At 42.5% G+C, this 17,710-nt stretch overlaps 1 protein-coding gene across 1 annotated transcript in view; it reads right to left on the bottom strand.

Annotated features, from left to right (window-relative positions):
* LOC133639004 (transmembrane protein 132C-like) overlaps positions 1-17,710 on the bottom strand; it is a 529,052-nt gene that overhangs the window by 42,962 nt on the left and 468,380 nt on the right. The window lies entirely within an intron of this gene.

Raw genomic sequence — 17,710 nt, 5'->3', positions numbered from 1 at the left:
CAACAGGTTGTATTCAGTGAAGTGACTTTTGAACGGAAATAAAGAAAGTGGTGGGCCACCAAACCAACAGGTCTACTGTGCAGCAAACAGAGTGCAAACTATCTGAGTATGGAAGGGGGCCTAGATCATCCCCACTAACAGCAGATAGGAACAAAAAATCAAACTATGAAATGGCAAAGATCCATTCACGCTATAAAAAAAGGATGTGTCACGTGATCTCAAGGATTATCCGTCGGTCGCGTTTCCAGACATGTAACGACTGACTTGGTGCTTTAAGAAACACTCGTAGCAAAAATGTGTTTTAAGAAATCTGAAACTACAAACCCCGTTTCCATATGAGTTGGGAAATTGTGTTAGATGTAAATATAAACGGAATACAATGATTTGCAAATCATTTTCAACCCATATTCAGTTGAATATGCTACAAAGACAACATATTTGATGTTCAAACTGATAAACATTTTTTTTTTTTGCAAATAATCATTAACTTTAGAATTTGATGCCAGCAACACGTGACAAAGAAGTTGGGAAAGGTGGCAATAAATACTGATAAAGTTGAGGAATGCTCATCAAACACTTATTTGGAACATCCCACAGGTGAACGGCCAAATTGGGAACAGGTGGGTGCCATGATTGGGTAAAAAAGTAGATTCCATGAAATGCTCAGTCATTCACAAACAAGGATGGGGTGAGGGTCACCACTTTGTCAACAAATGCGTGAGCAAATTGTTGAACAGTTTAAAAAAAAACTTTCTCAACGAGCTATTGCAAGAAATTTAGGGATTTCACCATCTACGGTCCGTAATATCATCAAAGGGTTCAGAGAATCTGGAGAAATCACTGCACGTAAGCAGCTAAGCCCGTGACCTTCGATCCCTCAGGCTGTACCGCATCAACAAGCGACATCAGTGTGTAAAGGATATCACGACATGGGCTCAGGAACACTTCAGAATCCCACTGTCAGTAACTACAGTTGGTTGCTACATCTGTAAGTGCAAGTTAAAACTCTCCTATGCAAGGCGAAAACCGTTTATCAACAACACCCAGAAACGCCATCGGCTTCGCTGGGCTTGAGCTCATCTAAGATGGACTGATACAAAGTGGAAAAGTGTTCTGTGGTCTGACGAGTCCACATTTCAAATTGTTTTTGGAAACTGTGGACGTCGTGTCCTCCGGACCAAAGAGGAAAAGAACCATCCGGATTGTTATAGGCGCAAAGTTGAAAAGCCACCATGTGTGATGGTATGGGGGTGTATTAGTGCCCAAGACATGGGTAACTTACACATCTGTGAAGGCACCATTGATGCTGAAAGGTACATACAGGTTTTGGAACAACATATGTTGCCATCCAAGCAACGTTACCATGGACGCCCCTGCTTATTTCAGCAAGACAATGCCAAGCCACGTGTTACATCAACGTGGCTTCATAGTAAAAGAGTGCGGGTACTAGACTGGCCTGCCTGTAGTCCAGACCTGTCTCCCATTGAAAATGTGTGGCGCATTATGAAGCCTAAAATACCACAACGGAGACCCCCGGACTGTTGAACAACTTAAGCTGTACATCAAGCAAGAATGGGAAAGGATTCCACCTGAGAAGCTTAAAAAATGTGTCTCCTCAGTTCCCAAACGTTTACTGAGTGTTGTTAAAAGGAAAGGCCATTTAACACAGTGGTGAACATGCCCTTTCCCAACTACTTTGGCACGTGTTGCAGCCATGAAATTCTAAGTTAATTATTATTTGCAAAAAAAAAAAAACGTTTATGATTTTGAACATCAAATATGTTGTCTTTGTAGCATATTCAACTGAATATGGGTTGAAAGGGATTTGCAAATCATTGTATTCAGTTTATATTACATCTAACACAATTTCCCAACTCATATGGAAACAGGGTTTGTACATAAAATGCAAATAATATTAAGATAATACTTAAATGGGAAATATGAAACGTTAAAAATACATCAAACAAACCTTTAACAAAGTGATCACTGCAAACTTGTGCGTTCTCTGACTCTACGCCCTTGGACTGCCACTTTTCGCCCGGCAGTTATTTGATTTTGTAGACCACGCACCGGATGACTGCGGCTATTTGGATGCAGCCGTTAATTGGAGCATCAATGGTAAGTCCATTTTTGTATCTAATTGTTCGCAAAGTCATCTTTAACATCCATCCATCCATTTTCTACCGCTTATTCCCTTCGGGGTCGCGGGGGGCGCTGGAGCCTATCTCAGCTACAATCGGGCGGAAGGCGGGGTACACCCTGGACAAGTTGCCACCTCATCGCAGGGCCAACACAGATAGACAGACAACATTCACACTCACATTCACATGATATATGACTTATTATATTTTATTGAAACAAGTGGTTCGCAGCCGAGTGTGAAGCGACTGGGATGGGAATCAGCATCTCCAAGTCAGAGTCTATGGTTCTCGCCCGGAAAAAAGTGGAGTGCCATCTCCGGGTTGGGGAGGAGATCTTTCCCCAAGTGGAGGAGTTCAAGTACCTCGGAGTCTTGTTCACGAGTGAGGGAAGAGTGGATCGTGAGATCGACAGGCGGATCGGTGCGGCGTCTTCAGTAATGCTGATGCTGTATCGATCCGTTGTGGTGAAGAAGGAGCTGAGTCGGAAGGCAACACTCTCAATTTACCGGTCGATCTACGTTCCCATCCTCACCTATGATAATGAGCTTTGGGTTATGACCGAAAGGACAAGATCACGGGTACAAGCGGCGGAAATTAGTTTCCTCCGCCGGGTGGCGGGGCTCTCCCTTAGAGATAGGGTGAGAAGCTCTGCCATCCGGGAGGAACTCAAAGTAAAGCCGCTGCTCCTCCACATCGAGAGGAGCCAGATGAGGTGGTTTAGGCATCTGGTCAGGATGCCACCCAAATGCGTCCCTAGGGAGGTGTTTCCGGCACGTCCGACCGGTAGGAGGCCACGGGGAAGACCCAGGACACGTTGGGAAGACTATGTCTCCCGGCTGGCCTGGGAAGGCCTTGGGATCCCCCAGGAGGAGCTGGACAAAGTGGCTGGGGAGAGGGAAGTTTTGGCTTCCCTGCTTAGGCTGCTGCCCCCGTAACAAGATGGATGGATGGATGGAAGTGAGATCATGCATATTTTCACTTGCTGTATCTGCAGAATAAATGAAACTGTTTTTTTTTAAAGACTAACTATCCACACAGAACCACAATATGTCTGGAAAATAATCAATAGGCTTTGCCAAAGCAAATTTGAAAAATACCCGATATAAATACAAATAGAAAAACAATAAATACAGAGATATTATTTGAATTTAACAGCCCATCGGGTGTCTTTTACAATCCAACATCAAATTGCTATAACTGTTCTCTTGAAAACCACAACCATAAAAGTAGGATACAGGGCAAGCACTGAAATATATAGTTTAAAGTTTGTTTTAAGACATACTTTTGGAAAACAAATGAAATATGTAGTTACAGATTCGCCTTGATTAAACAGTCTCTATATTTTACTTAATGCACAAGTCTGTCCCTAGGTATTTGTTAACTGGTTGTCACACAATAAAACAAGGCCGTAGAGAACCCATGTAAAGCATGAGGGAAAGAGGGAGGAGAGGGATGTGGGGATCCAAGGTTTCCTTAAACATGTTTTGTCCAAGCCTGCCTTTTAATTCCCACAATGCCACATAATGAGACACACTTCACACTTCAGATGCAAGCCTTACTTCAAAGTGTCTGGTATAATGGTTCCACTCTGGTGGAGGAAAGCAAGAGAAAACCACTAGAAATGTTTACAAATGGAATATGTATTTAATAGTGATTTATTGATTGTTAAAAATGTGGTTGATTGAGGTGTGACAAGATATCCCAAGATTAAAACCTGGCGATATTTCTCGTTCAGAAAAAAACTACGCTACAAAATACACCCCCCGCTACCACCAAAAAAATAATAATAATATGACTCCTTTAATGCATCCTATAATCCAGTGCACCTAATATATGAAAAAAGATCAAACATAGACCATTCATTTGCAGTGCGCCTTATAATCCGGTGCACCCTATGGTCCGGAAAATACGGCTTGCATAAGTATGTCCAAGCAGGAGCAGACTAAACTGTCAATTATGGACGCCAAGACGCGACAGAAAAACGCTGCGGACACATTGGATTACTTCCCCCCATGTGGTGACACGCTACTGCAGCAGCCCAGGGGTAAATCAATACATGAATTATTGATACACTTGACATCTGTGATATCAGAGATGCAAGAGACTCAATCAATCAGGCAATCAAACTTCATTTGTGTAGCACTTTTCACACATATAAAATGTAGCAGAAAGTGCATTACATATTAAAAACATTCAAAACCAGTGCTCGTTACATAATTCCAGCTTAAAACAGTCAGCCCTCCAGACCCCCTTTTCCCTCTACCACACACATGCACACATAATAAAAGTTATGTAAAACATATGTGTCCAAGCACAGAAGAACCAGGTGAGAAAACACTATCTTAAGGAGCCGGTACAGGTAGGGATGGGAATCGAAAACCGGTTCTTGTTCAGAATCGGTTCCCAGTGTATCAATTCCTTGGAATCGCTTGCCATTTCGTCGGTTCTCTTAACGGTTCTTCCGGGTGGGGATGACGGCGGTATAGCTCGGTTGGTAGAGCGGCCGTGCCAGCAACTTGAAGGTTCCAGGTTCGATCCCCGCTTCCGCCATCCTAGTCACTGCCATTGTGTCCTTGGGCAAAACACTTTACCCACCTGATCCCAGTGCCACCCACTGGTTTAAATGTAACTTAGATATTGGGTTTCACTATGTAAAAGCGCTTTGAGTCACTAGAGAAAAGCGCTATATAATTCACTTCACTTCATTATGCAAAGTGTGTAGTGATATTAGCGCTATTAGATGAGAATGCCTTCTCATTTAGATGAACACGACGAGACATATTCTGACCGGCTTCGAGGCGGGCAGTAATGGCTCCAGTTCACATATGCCGCTACTTTTCACTGCATCAGGGAAGAGTACCTCTCGGCCAGAAACGACGAATGTCACCGATCAGCGATCAAGTTTGTGGTCAAAAGCTTGCAACAATTTGCCACATCGATGCTCCTTCGGTAGTTGAATGTTAAATTGTATTCAGAGAAAAGTTGCACGTTTTCCTCCAACCACATTTTTGCCCAGCCATTATATCATACAGGTAAACTCATAAAATGTGAATATTGTGTAAAAGTCCATTCATGTCAGCAATTCAACTTCAAATGTGAAACTAATATGTGATATTAACTCATTACATGCAAAGTGACCTATGCCAAGCCTCTATTTAATACAACTTTGATGATCATGGCTTACAGTTTTTTAAATCACATTTTCTGAGATGTTCAATTTAAGCTGTAAGCAATAAACATCAACAATTTATTTAAATAAGGTTCAAACTATCTCAAGTAGCATGCCATGAGGCCATTTCATTATATTAGTTCCACCTTGTAAATTTAAACAAACCTCTGCACAGTATATTTTCTAGGTAGATGACAAAGATTTTTAAAAGTTTTAAAAAGGTTGTGACATGTTAAATTCTTGTGTGATTTCCACATTTTATTTTGTTAATTACTACAGAAATAATTAAAAAAAATATTGTGGAAGTGGCTTCCTAGCAGTTCCACTGTAGACACGGCACATGAGCCAAGCGTGCAGTTTTTAACAACGTTTTTAATGTACATAGGTTTTTATCAAAATCTTTCTCGCGCAAAACGTAACTTTTCAGTCACGTCCGTATCCTCTCTCCTCTCCTGCTCCCGGCCGCTTACTGTTAAAGACAACAGATGATTAGATTAACACGTACCACCTGTGAAATCTAATCACCTGCCAGCTGTGTCTTGCCGTCAGCACTGCCACGTCCCCGTCTGATGGTGCTCTGTCCTCAGCACTATGGACAGAGGCGGTGACCTTTGCTCCTGAAGGCAGCGCTGGCCATATCTCCCTCCACAAATATATATATATATATATATATATATATATATATATATATATATATATATATATATATATATATATACATATATATATATATATATATATATATATATATATATATATATATATATATATATATATATATATATATATATATATATATATGTTTTTTTCAAATGCTTTTTTTCTATGCTATGTGCCTCTTAAGACATCACTGTTGGCTTTGTAAGGTCATGGTAGCTCTACACTAAACTAAATTGATGCTAATCCATCATATTGTTGTCTTTTTTTTGTACTCCACCTTCTGCCCGTATGCAGCTGGGATAGGCTAATCCATGCTTTTATTTCATCACGTTCGAACTACTGCAACTCCATCTATGCTGGTATGACTGAGACGACCGGGTCGCATCGTGGTGCGAGGTGTTCTCCCAAGGATGCAGACGGGCTCGGACACAGCTTGCAGGTAGGAAAATGATTTATTTCCACAAATAAATCAGACAGAAACAAACAAAAACGACTAGCGTGGGAGCTAGTAAGCAAAATAATATAGCATGAGAGCTAGCAGGAAACAAGGTGGTCGTTAGCTGTTGCGTGAAAGCAAATTAGGAAGCCAGGCAGAGTGCTGCCCGGGCGAAGACTAAATAGCCCTCTGATTAGCGCTCGGGCAACAGGTGCGCGTCCCGAAACGCTAACCAGAGGCAGGTGAGCAAAATCTGCCGTCATGGCAACAGAAACAAAACACACGTGACACTAAACTGTAAACAAACTGTGATCCGAGCAGCGGATCCTAACAGTACCCCCCCCTAAAAGGACAGATTCCAGATGTCCCTTGAAAACAAAAAAAACAACTGGAACCCAAAAAAAAACAAGCAATAGTTCACGAGTCAAGGGCGGGCGGGGGGGTGACTTGGTGGTGGGTCGCCAGGCCACGTGTCCCCGAATCCACCGGGGAAGGGTCAGGTGGCGGCGGCGAATGGAACGCCGCCGCCGCTGGCGAGGCGGGCGAGGCGGGCGACCACGGTAAGGCCACATTCGTGGCCGCCGAGAAGGTGGGCGTGAGTGGCGCCAGAATTTCAGCAGCCTCTGAGTCCTGCAACAAAGTCTTGGATGTTGCTGCTGTTTGCGCCACTGGCGTCCATTACCTGACCTCTGAGTGAGCCGCTTGCGCAGCCGGACCACTCGAGGTCGCTGAGACGTCGCCGTGGAAGCGGTAGGTGTCGACGTCGCCGTGGCAGCCGGAGGAGTCGACGTCGCTGTCGTGGCAGCCAGTCGCCACTGTCGTGGCAGCCGGAGTCGCCACTGTCGTGGCAGCAGGAGTCGCTGTCGTGGCAGCCGGAGTCGCTGTCGTGGCAGCCGGAGTCGCTGTCGTGGCAGCCGGAGTCGCTGTAGTGGCAGCAGGAGTCGCTGTCGTGGCAGCAGGAGTCGCTGTCGTGGCAGCAGGAGTCGCTGTCGTGGCAGCAGGAGTCGCTGTCGTGGCAGCAGGAGTCGCTGACGTGGCAGCAGGAGTCGCTGTCGTGGCAGCAGGAGTCGCTGTCGTGGCAGCCGGAGTCGCTGTCGTGGCAGCCGGAGTCGCTGTCGTGGCAGCCGGTGCTGGTGCGAGAACCAGTCGTGGTACAGGTGCTGGTGCGAGAACCAGTCGTGGTGCAGGTACTGGTGCGAGAACCAGTCGTGGTGCAAGTACTGGTGCGAGAACCAGTCGTGGTGCAGGTACTGGTGCGAGAACCAGTCGTGGTGCAGGTACTGGTGCGAGAACCAGTCGTGGTGCAGGTACTGGTGCGAGAACCAGTCGTGGTGCAGGTACTGGTGCGAGAACCAGCCGTGGTGCAGGTACTGGTGCGAGAACCAGCCGTGGTGCAGGTACTGGTGCGAGAACCAGTCGTGGTGCAGGTACTGGTGCGAGAACCAGTCGTGGTGCAGGTACTGGTGCGAGAACCAGTCGTGGTGCAGGTACTGGTGCGGGAACCAGCCGTGGAGCAGGTACTGGTGCGGGAACCAGCCGAGGAGCAGGTACTGGTGGTGGAGCTGGTGCTAGCCTTAGCCTTGGCGCTAGCTTAGGTGCAGGTGGCCTAGCTGGCGGTTGCGGCTTAGCAGGCCGAAAAACCGGTGGTGGCGGCCGGGCAGGAGGTTGTGGCTTAGCCCGCCGAAGGACAGGTGGCGGTGGCCGAGCAGGAGGTTGCGGCTTAGCACGCCGTTGTGCCACCCCACTCGCACAGCTCCCAGTACTAGCCCCCCCTCAAAAAGCGGATCCCAGACGCGTTCCTTGCGGATTGGAACCGTCTTCAAGGGTGGGTGGAGGGTGGTCAGGGGGAGGGTAGAATCCTCTCCTCTAAATTGTCCAAAATGTCTATTGTCACCCCCCACTTGAGACTGGGACTGACTAGATATAGTCCTTAAAAAAATGTCCTGATAAAGCTTAATCTTAGAATTAAAGTCACTTGAAAATGGCTGGCAGGAAGAATTGACATAATGTCTAAAAAAGTCTTTGTCTATGACGTCATCCAAAATGGACGGGACAACGTCATCAAGCGGCGTGTCATCAGGGGGTGCCGGCGGAATGACGTCATAGCTGCAGTCCCAGTGATTGACAGGCCAGTCATAACAATCATCGGTAAGGTAGTTGATGGGATTAACAGACCTTTGAAGAGGGGAATCTTGGGCTGAATGTAGCTTGCTGTGTACCGGCGGAGGAGTTTGAGGGAGTGGCGCGTCTTGGCGGCGAAGTGAAGACCTCTTGGGTGGCTTCCGTCTTCGCTGACGCGTCCGGTGGTGCGGAGGTGTGGCGATGTCCTCGGGCCAAACGGAGTGGATTGGGACCAACCTTCCGTTAGGACCCCATATCAGGTCCTGGCGCTCCGAAGGGGAATAGCGGAGAGTCTCCGCCTCCATCGCTCGCAACACCATCCACGCACCTTCGTCCATCTCCTCCGACGTGCTCGTTGCGGGAGAACTTCTTGCTGGCTTCCTACTGAGACGACCGGGTCGCATCGTGGTGCGAGGTGTTCTCCCAAGGATGCAGACGGGCTCGGACACAGCTTGCAGGTAGGAAAATGATTTATTTCCACAAATAAATCAGACAGAAACAAACAAAAACGACTAGCGTGGGAGCTAGTAAGCAAAATAATATAGCATGAGAGCTAGCAGGAAACAAGGTGGTCGTTAGCTGTTGCGTGAAAGCAAATTAGGAAGCCAGGCAGAGTGCTGCCCGGGCGAAGACTAAATAGCCCTCTGATTAGCGCTCGGGCAACAGGTGCGCGTCCCGAAACGCTAACCAGAGGCAGGTGAGCAAAATCTGCCGTCATGGCAACAGAAACAAAACACACGTGACACTAAACTGTAAACAAACTGTGATCCGAGCAGCGGATCCTAACAATGACCAGCGATTGCAGTTAGTCCAAAACGCTGCTTCTCGCCTTTTAACTGACACTAAAAACATGAGCACAACACCCCCATTTTAAATCTCTTAATGGAGTAGCGCCACAATATATGTCAGACCTTTTCAAAAATATACACCCCCACAAGGTTTCTGAGGTCAACTGATCAATTTATTCTTGTTGTCCCAAAGACACGATTAAAACCCAGGGGGGGTCGTGCATTTTCTGCTGTGGCTCCAAAACTTTGGAACAATATCCCTCTTGCTATTTGGACGGCACCCTCTTTAATGACTTTTAAATCACATCTTTGAACACATTTTTACTCCTTGACTTTCAAACCAGCATGTGAGTTGTGTGATTTTAGTCTAATTTATTTTATTGAATTTTATGTATTTATTCTATTTTTAGTTAACTGCATTTTTTTACAATTGACTCTCCTTAGTTCTATCATGCTTCTAAATGTGTCTTTTAACTCCTGTGCAGCACTTTGTGAAACTTGTATTGTTTTTAAGAAATGTGCGATACATAAAGTGGATTGGATTGGATTGGAACAAAAGCTTTTATTGAGGTAGAACTATGATGTGTTTTATGATCTAACATCTTTGACCATCTGCATGATTTCATAACAGTCCACGTTTCTTTCTTTTTTTAATCAATATGCCGAAGTTTAGCGTATTAAACAATATTGACATAATTAGAACATATATTTAAAACCCGTACCAACATTTTAATCACGGCCGGGATTGGAACCCAAATCCTTTGGCTTTACAAAGCAAGTATTGTATTTTCCGGACCATTGGGGGCACCGGATTATAAGGCACACCACAGATGAATGGTTTATTTTTGATAATTTTTCATATATAATGCGCACCAGAATATAGGGCGCATTAAAGGAGTCATATTATTATTATATTTTTTTCTAAATTAAAAACACTTCCTTGTGGTCTACATAACATGTAATGGTGGTTCTTTGGTCAAAATGTTGCATAGATTGTTTTACAGATTATCTTCAAGCCACTTTCTGACAGTCGCTTCCGGATGGACCGTTTTGTGGGCGGTCTTATTTACGTGGCTCACCTTCGGCAGCGTCTTCTCCCCGTCATCTTTGTTGTAGTGGTATAGCGTGCAAGGATGGGGGTGGAAGAAGTGTCAAAAGATGGAGCTAACTGTTTTAATGACTTTCAGACTTTACTTAAATCAAAAACGGAGCAGCATTTCCTCATTCGGAAACAACAATAAATCTGTCCCGTGAAAAACTGTCCGACCGGAACTCTCTAATAACTAAAGTTCCTTGGGTGAATAATGTAAACTCACTAAACCGGTATGTTTTAGAGCTTTCATGGCGAGTTTACTGACTGATATATAAGTAAGAACTTTACACTACTTTATATTAGAAATGGCAACAGCGAAGGATGAATGTCCCATAACAAGAAAATAGACAAAAAGAAGAAGCTTATCGACACGGTCTACAAAAGCGAACTGGCGCAATTTTTCAGAATTTATGCAGATCCCAAATAAAGATCAGCAGGTACCAGAAGGTAACAGAAGTTGCTTTTGCATAATATTGCGAAACAAAACAGCAGATAATATGTCTTACCTTATACACACACCATAATAATACTTGTATGTTTAATGCGCCGACAATCCATCAAGCGGCGCGGCTTCATAGCTTACTAAAGTCGTACTAAAACATGTTGATAGATATTTGAGCGCCGTGTGTAATGTGCTATATTTTCAATGGAACATATAAAATGTTGGTGTTGTTTACTTGAGTCATATTGCCATCATAGTGCAATAAAATTGCTTCAAGGTCGGTAAGAAAAACCAGAAATATTCCGTACATTAGGTGCACCGGGTTATAAAGCACAATGTCGAGTTTTGAGGAAAAAAAATAAAAAATTTAAGTGCGCCATATAGTCCGGAAAATACGGTACTAATGACACCTGCCATTGAGTCGCCGGAACTATTTGTGGAAAATATGTGTTTATATCCTAGTCAGTGACAGAGCAAGACGTGGCAAGGAATATGTTTGGGGTAAAAATTGTCATTCACGCAAAAACACATAATATTATGTGAACATAATATTAAATCGAACGAAGGTTGGTTTCACCTGAATGAAATTGATGTGAAACGCTGTCAGTATAATAATGTTGTCATGTCAGTCAGGTGCCGCCCAGCCCTAAACGCAAAACACCCCCCCACCCCACTGATTGCAAAGTCCTACGCAGAGTGCGTGTTTTGCATTTAGGGCTGGGCGGCACCTGACTGACATGACAACGTTATTATACTGACAGCGTTTCACATCAATTTCATTCATGTGAAACCAACCTTCGTTCGATTTAATATTATGTTCACAGCACATTTCGGATCGGATAATGTTAAAGTAAAAGTGGACTTCAGTGTGTTATGTTTTTGGAGTGACCAAAGATCGTATATTGAGAGGGGATGATCTACCGCATGGTGTTGCACAGCGCACACAATGTTCTACACAAAGTATATTTGCAGTCAGTTATATCATCTTCTTTTTGTCGCTTAAAAAAATACCAAAGACATGACCTCGGTGTCCTCAATGGTAGTTACGGCCATGATTCCATCAATTAGAGTTAGAAGGTTAAACTAATATATGACTTTATAGGCTCAGAGCATGCAACTCAAGATATTTCAAACCTTCTTTTGATGTAATTGTGACGATTATGGCTATTAGCTAATGAAGAACTTCAATTGAAATTTGGGGTTTTCCAAAAACTGTATGCCGTGATCTTCTACGTAAGTTATAACAAAGGCTTGACATATCTCGTTTTGCATGTAATGGGTTTGTATCGTATATGAGTTTCACTTTTGAAATTGAATTGATGAAATGAATGGAATTTAGCACATTATTCAAATTTTTTGAGTTTCACCTGCAACAGAAGCTTCTGTAATGTCAGTTCTTAGCACTACTGACTAGTTTTTATCGCACTAAAGTAGCCATAAACAGTGTAGTGTTGGACGTTTGTATATGGTTAGATCACTGCAGTGTAAATAAAAATGTTTCATGTGTTTTATACGTTCTACATCAATCCCAGCTCCGACATCCGGGGTAAATGGAATACACTAATTAGCATTGGGATCAGCATTTGACCAAATTTCGTTTATTGACAGTGGAGAAACTTTAGTGATCAATTTTCTTTTCTTCTTTTAAAAATGAAACATAAAATGCTATGAAGATAAAAGTGCAGCTGACAGCAAACTAACTGAGACGGAATCAACATCACAACATGGTTGCAGCCATGTTGTGCTCTCCAAGACACAATGACTCAACAATCCATTCTACACATTGACAACATTTCAAAGAATCAATGAATCGACTATTCGATTATTATGCTAGGGTTGTACGGTATACCGGTATTAGTATAGTACCGCAATACTAATTAATCATATCTGGTACTATACCGCCTCTGAAAAGTACCGATCCTCCAACACCCCTGCCCCCGTCGTCGTCACGTCATGTTATTTCTGGTTTACGAGCAGAGGAGCATGTTCGGTAGCGCACACACGGAGTACTTACAAGCAGACACAGTGTGTAGACAGAAAAAGGGAGAACGGACGCATTTTGGCTTAAAAACTAACGATAAAGGTGAAGTTATAACACTGAAATGCCCACCGGAAGAGGTGCTTTAAAACATGGTTGGCTAGCTAGCGGCTAAACTCCAGACGCAGTCAGCAGTGTTTTAACTACTTCTAAGTCACTAATCCTGGTCTCCATGGCGGCAAATAAAGTAAGTTTCTTACAAGTATCATCCCTGTAGGACGAGGAATAGCTAAACATCTCAACGGCGTCAAAATGTAAACAAACGCCATGGGTTGATCTACACCTGAAACCTGACACCCACTGTAATGATACCAAGTACAAACCCCGTTTCCATATGACTTGATAAATTGTGTTAGATGTAAATATAAACGGAATACAATGATTTGCACATCCTTTTCAACCCATATTCAATTGAATGCACTACAAAGACAAGATATGATGTTCAAACTCAAAAACTTTTTTTTTTTTTGCAAATAATAATTAACTTAGAATTCATGGCTGCAACACGTGCCAAAGTAGTTGGGAAAGGGCATGTTCACCACTGTGTTACATGGCCTTTCCTTTTAACAACACTCAGTAAACGTTTGGGAACTGAGGAGACACATTTTTTAAGCTTCTCAGGTGGAATTCTTTCCCATTCTTGCTTGATGTACAGCTTAAGTTGTTCAACAGTCTGGGGGTCTCCGTTGTGGTATTTTAGGCTTCATAATGCGCCACACATTTTCAAAGGGAGACAGGTCTGGACTACTGGCAGGCCAGTCTATGAAGCCACGTTTATGTAACACGTGGCTTGGCATTGTCTTGCTGAAATAAGCAGGGGCGTCCATGGTAACGTTGCTTGGATGGCAACATACGTTGCTCCAAAACCTGTATGTACCTTTCAGCATTAATGGCGCCTTCACAGATGTGGAAGTTACCCATGTCTTGGGCACTAATACACCCCCATACCATCACAGATGGTGGCTTTTCAACTTTTCGCCTATAACAATCCGGATGGTTCTTTTCCTCTTTGGTCTGGAGGACACGACGTCCACAGTTTCCAAAAACAATTTGAAATGTGGACTCGTCAGACCACAGAACACTTTTCCACTTTGTATCAGTCCATCTTAGTTAAATGAGCTCAGGCCCAGCGAAGCCGACGGCGTTTCTGGGTGGTTGTTGATAAACGGTTTTTGCCTTGCATAGGAGAGTTTTAACTTGCACTTACAGATGTAGCGACCAACTGTAGTTACTGACAGTGGGTTTCTGAAGTGTTCCTGAGCCCCTGTGGTGATATCCTTTACACACTGATGTCGCTTGTTGATGTAGTACAGCCTGAGGGATCGAAGGTCACGGGCTTAGCTGCTTACGTGCAGTGATTTCTCCAGATTCTCTGAACCCTTTGATGATATTACGGACCGTAGATGGTGAAATCCCTAAATTCCTTGCAATAGCTGGTTGAGAAAGGTTTTTCTTAAACTGTTCAACAATTTGCTCACGCATTTGTTGACAAAGTGGTGACCCTCACGCCATCCTTGTTTGTGAATGACTGAGCATTTCATGGAATCTATTTTTATACCCAATCATGGCACCCACCTGTTCCCAATTTGCCTGTTCACCTGTGGGATGTTCCAAATAAGTGTTTGATGAGCATTCCTCAACTTTATCAGTATGTATTGCCACCTTTCCCAACTTCTTTGTCACGTGTTGCTGGCATCAAATTTTAAAATTAATGATTATTTGCAAAAAAAAAAAGTTTATCAGTTTGAACATCAAATATGTTGTCTTTGTAGCATATTCAACTGAATATATTGGTTGAAAATGATTTGCAAATAATTGTATTCCGTTTATATTTACATCTAACACAATTTCCCAACTCATGTGGAAACGGGGTTTGTAATCGAGCGTATCTAGTCGATACTATCATGATTACGTCAATATTTTTTGGCATCACAACATCTTCTTTTGTTTTTAAAAAAAAAAAATGATATTATGTTTATAAACTCAGGAAATATGTCCCTGGACACATGAGGACTTTGAATATGACCAATTTATGATCCTGTAACTACTTGGTATCGGATTGATACCCAAATTTGTGGTATCATCCAAAACTAATATAAAGTATCCAAACAACAGGATAATAAATGACTATTACATTTTAACAGAAGTGTAGATAGAACATGTTAAAAAAGAAAATAAGCAGATATTAACAGTAAATGATCAAGTGGATTAATAATTCATTTTTACAATTTGTCCCTCATAATGTTGACAAAATAATAGAATGGTAAATGACACAATATGTTACTGCATATGTCAGCAGCTAAATTAGGAGCCTTTGTTTGCCTACTTACTAATCAAAGACAATTTGTCTAGTATGTTCACTATTTTATTTAAGGCAAAACTTGCAATAAAGAAAACATATGTTTAATGTACCCTAAGATTTTTTGTTAAAATAAAGCCATTAATGCAATTTTTTGTGGTCCCCTTTATTTAGAAAAGTACCAAAAAGTACCGAAAAGTATCAAAATAATTTTGATATCGGGACAACACTATATTATGCTCATCCCTAATTCAACATGCTTCTTTGAGTCCATTTCTGTAAAGGTTGAAAATACCATCTGCATTCTAGGGTAAGGGGGAAATCCCATAGTGAATTAAAACTAATACATTTTTTTAACCCAAAGTCAAAAAGTAATTCCTCAACAGTTTGGTGGGAATCAGTGTAAATGCAATTGCATCCCATTTTGGTTAATGAAGGACATGCAATACTGTGAGGTGTCCTACGTTACTTGTTTTACATGACTGCATTGTTAACAGTGTGATTCAAAACTGAGAAATGTTATATTCATAAAATGTTTATCTGTGCCTCAGGCTTGCTTAATTGCAAGTCCCAATCCCTTTCTCTACCATTCTCTGGAGCAGAAACCTGAATTTATGCAGTAGGATGGCTTCTCTGAACAACAGTCCGCGTTCAAAGGTGGTGAGTGCAGTGATTATGTGGTTAACGCTCTCATGATGTGCAATTAAAGGCAAATCAATTATCTGTAAGAGACAGTCCCGCCTGACAAAAGACGCCACTCGCTACTAACTATCCATTTATCTTTCCAATCAATGTGTGTTTTTTTTTTGCTGTTCATTTTATCAGTAGGGCGGGGTTTTTTTAAACATCGTATCCACCCTTTCTCTGCCCTTCTTGTCCACTTGCAGTATCTGGTGGCCCCAATAGATGCATTTCCCTGTCACAATTACCATACAATTTCTGTTTAAAATAATTTGAAATCTAGAAAGGCAGCTAAACTGCACAAAACAAAAGGGTTTAAAAGCTATGCGGTGAGCCATGACAATAAGTGGGAATCATAGGAGCTTTCATAAAGTAGAAAATCCTGTGGTTTGACTGATAGTAAGGTGTTACAGCACAAACAAACACGGCAAAGAGACACCCATTCAATTACAGTATGATACATTTCAAATGTCATGCCAAAATAAATAAATAACCTGACAAAAGGATGATAAAAGTGAGGCAGAGAAATACAACAGCCCTTTTGAACCAAACACAATGTTTTTTTTTTTTTCCCCCCACACTTAACATCTTAGTAGGTATCGGCCTCTGCAAAAAAAATAAAAAATGTAGTGAATAGAAAAGGCTGCCGCCTCTTTTCTTTGGAGACCCAAAGGGGCTTTTCCTTTCATGCAGCAGTGATTTTGTGAGCACTGACAACAATCATACATCAAAAGACCTGAATATATTCCGAAAGAGTGAATCAACCTGAAAAAGGGGAGAATATAACGACGTGAAAGCTTCTGAGGCGGTTTGTTTTAAAAAATCATATGTTATTGTAAAACTGCAGTGCTACAATGTAGTGGCATCGTTACTTCTCATAAGTAGAGATGTCGCACACATACACACTTAAAAAGGGAACTGCACTTTCTTTGGAATTTTTGCCTATCGTTCCTATGTAAGACAAGCATACATACTGTACGTTTTTCTTTTTTTTATGCATTCTAACTAGAGATGTCCGATAATATCGGGCTGCCTATATTATCGGCCGATAAATGCTTTAAAATTTAATATCGGAAATTATCGGTATCAGTTCGGAAATTATCGGTATCGGTTTCAATAAGTAAAATGCATGACTTTTTAAAACGCTGCTGTACGTAGTGGTACACGAACGTAGGGAGAAGTACAGAGCGCCAATAAACCTTAAAGGCACTGCTTTTGCATGCCGGTCCAATCACATAATATCTACGGCTTTTCACACACACAAGTGAATGCAAGTCATACTTGGTCAACAGGCATCCAGGTCACACTGTGGGTGACCGTACAAACAACTTTAACACTGTTACAAATATACGCCACACTGTGAACCCACACCAAACAAGAATGACAAACACATTCCGGGAGAACATCCGCATCGTAACACAACATAAACACAACAGAACAAATACCCAGAACCCCTTGCTGCACTAACTCTTCCGGGACGCTACAATATACACCCCCCCCCCCTACCTCAAATCCCCCCCCCCCCCACCCCCAAACTCAACCTCCTCATGCTCTCTCAGGGAGAGCATGTCCCAAATTCCAAGCTGCTGTTTTGAGGCATGTTAAAAAAAATAATGCACTTTGTGACTTCAATAATAAATATGGCAGTGCCATGTTGGCATTTTTTTCATAACTTGAGTTGATTTATTTTGGAAAACCTTGTTACATTGTTTAATGCATCCAGCGGGGCATCACAACAAAATTAGGCATAATAATGTGTTAATTCCACGACTGTATATATCGGTATCGGTTGATATCGGAATCGGTAACTAAGAGTTGGACAATATCAGAATATCGGATATC

The sequence above is a fragment of the Entelurus aequoreus genome, linkage group LG21 (assembly GCF_033978785.1).
Source record: "Entelurus aequoreus isolate RoL-2023_Sb linkage group LG21, RoL_Eaeq_v1.1, whole genome shotgun sequence".
NCBI lineage: Eukaryota > Metazoa > Chordata > Actinopteri > Syngnathiformes > Syngnathidae > Entelurus > Entelurus aequoreus.
This window is presented reverse-complemented; position numbering and strand designations above follow the sequence as displayed.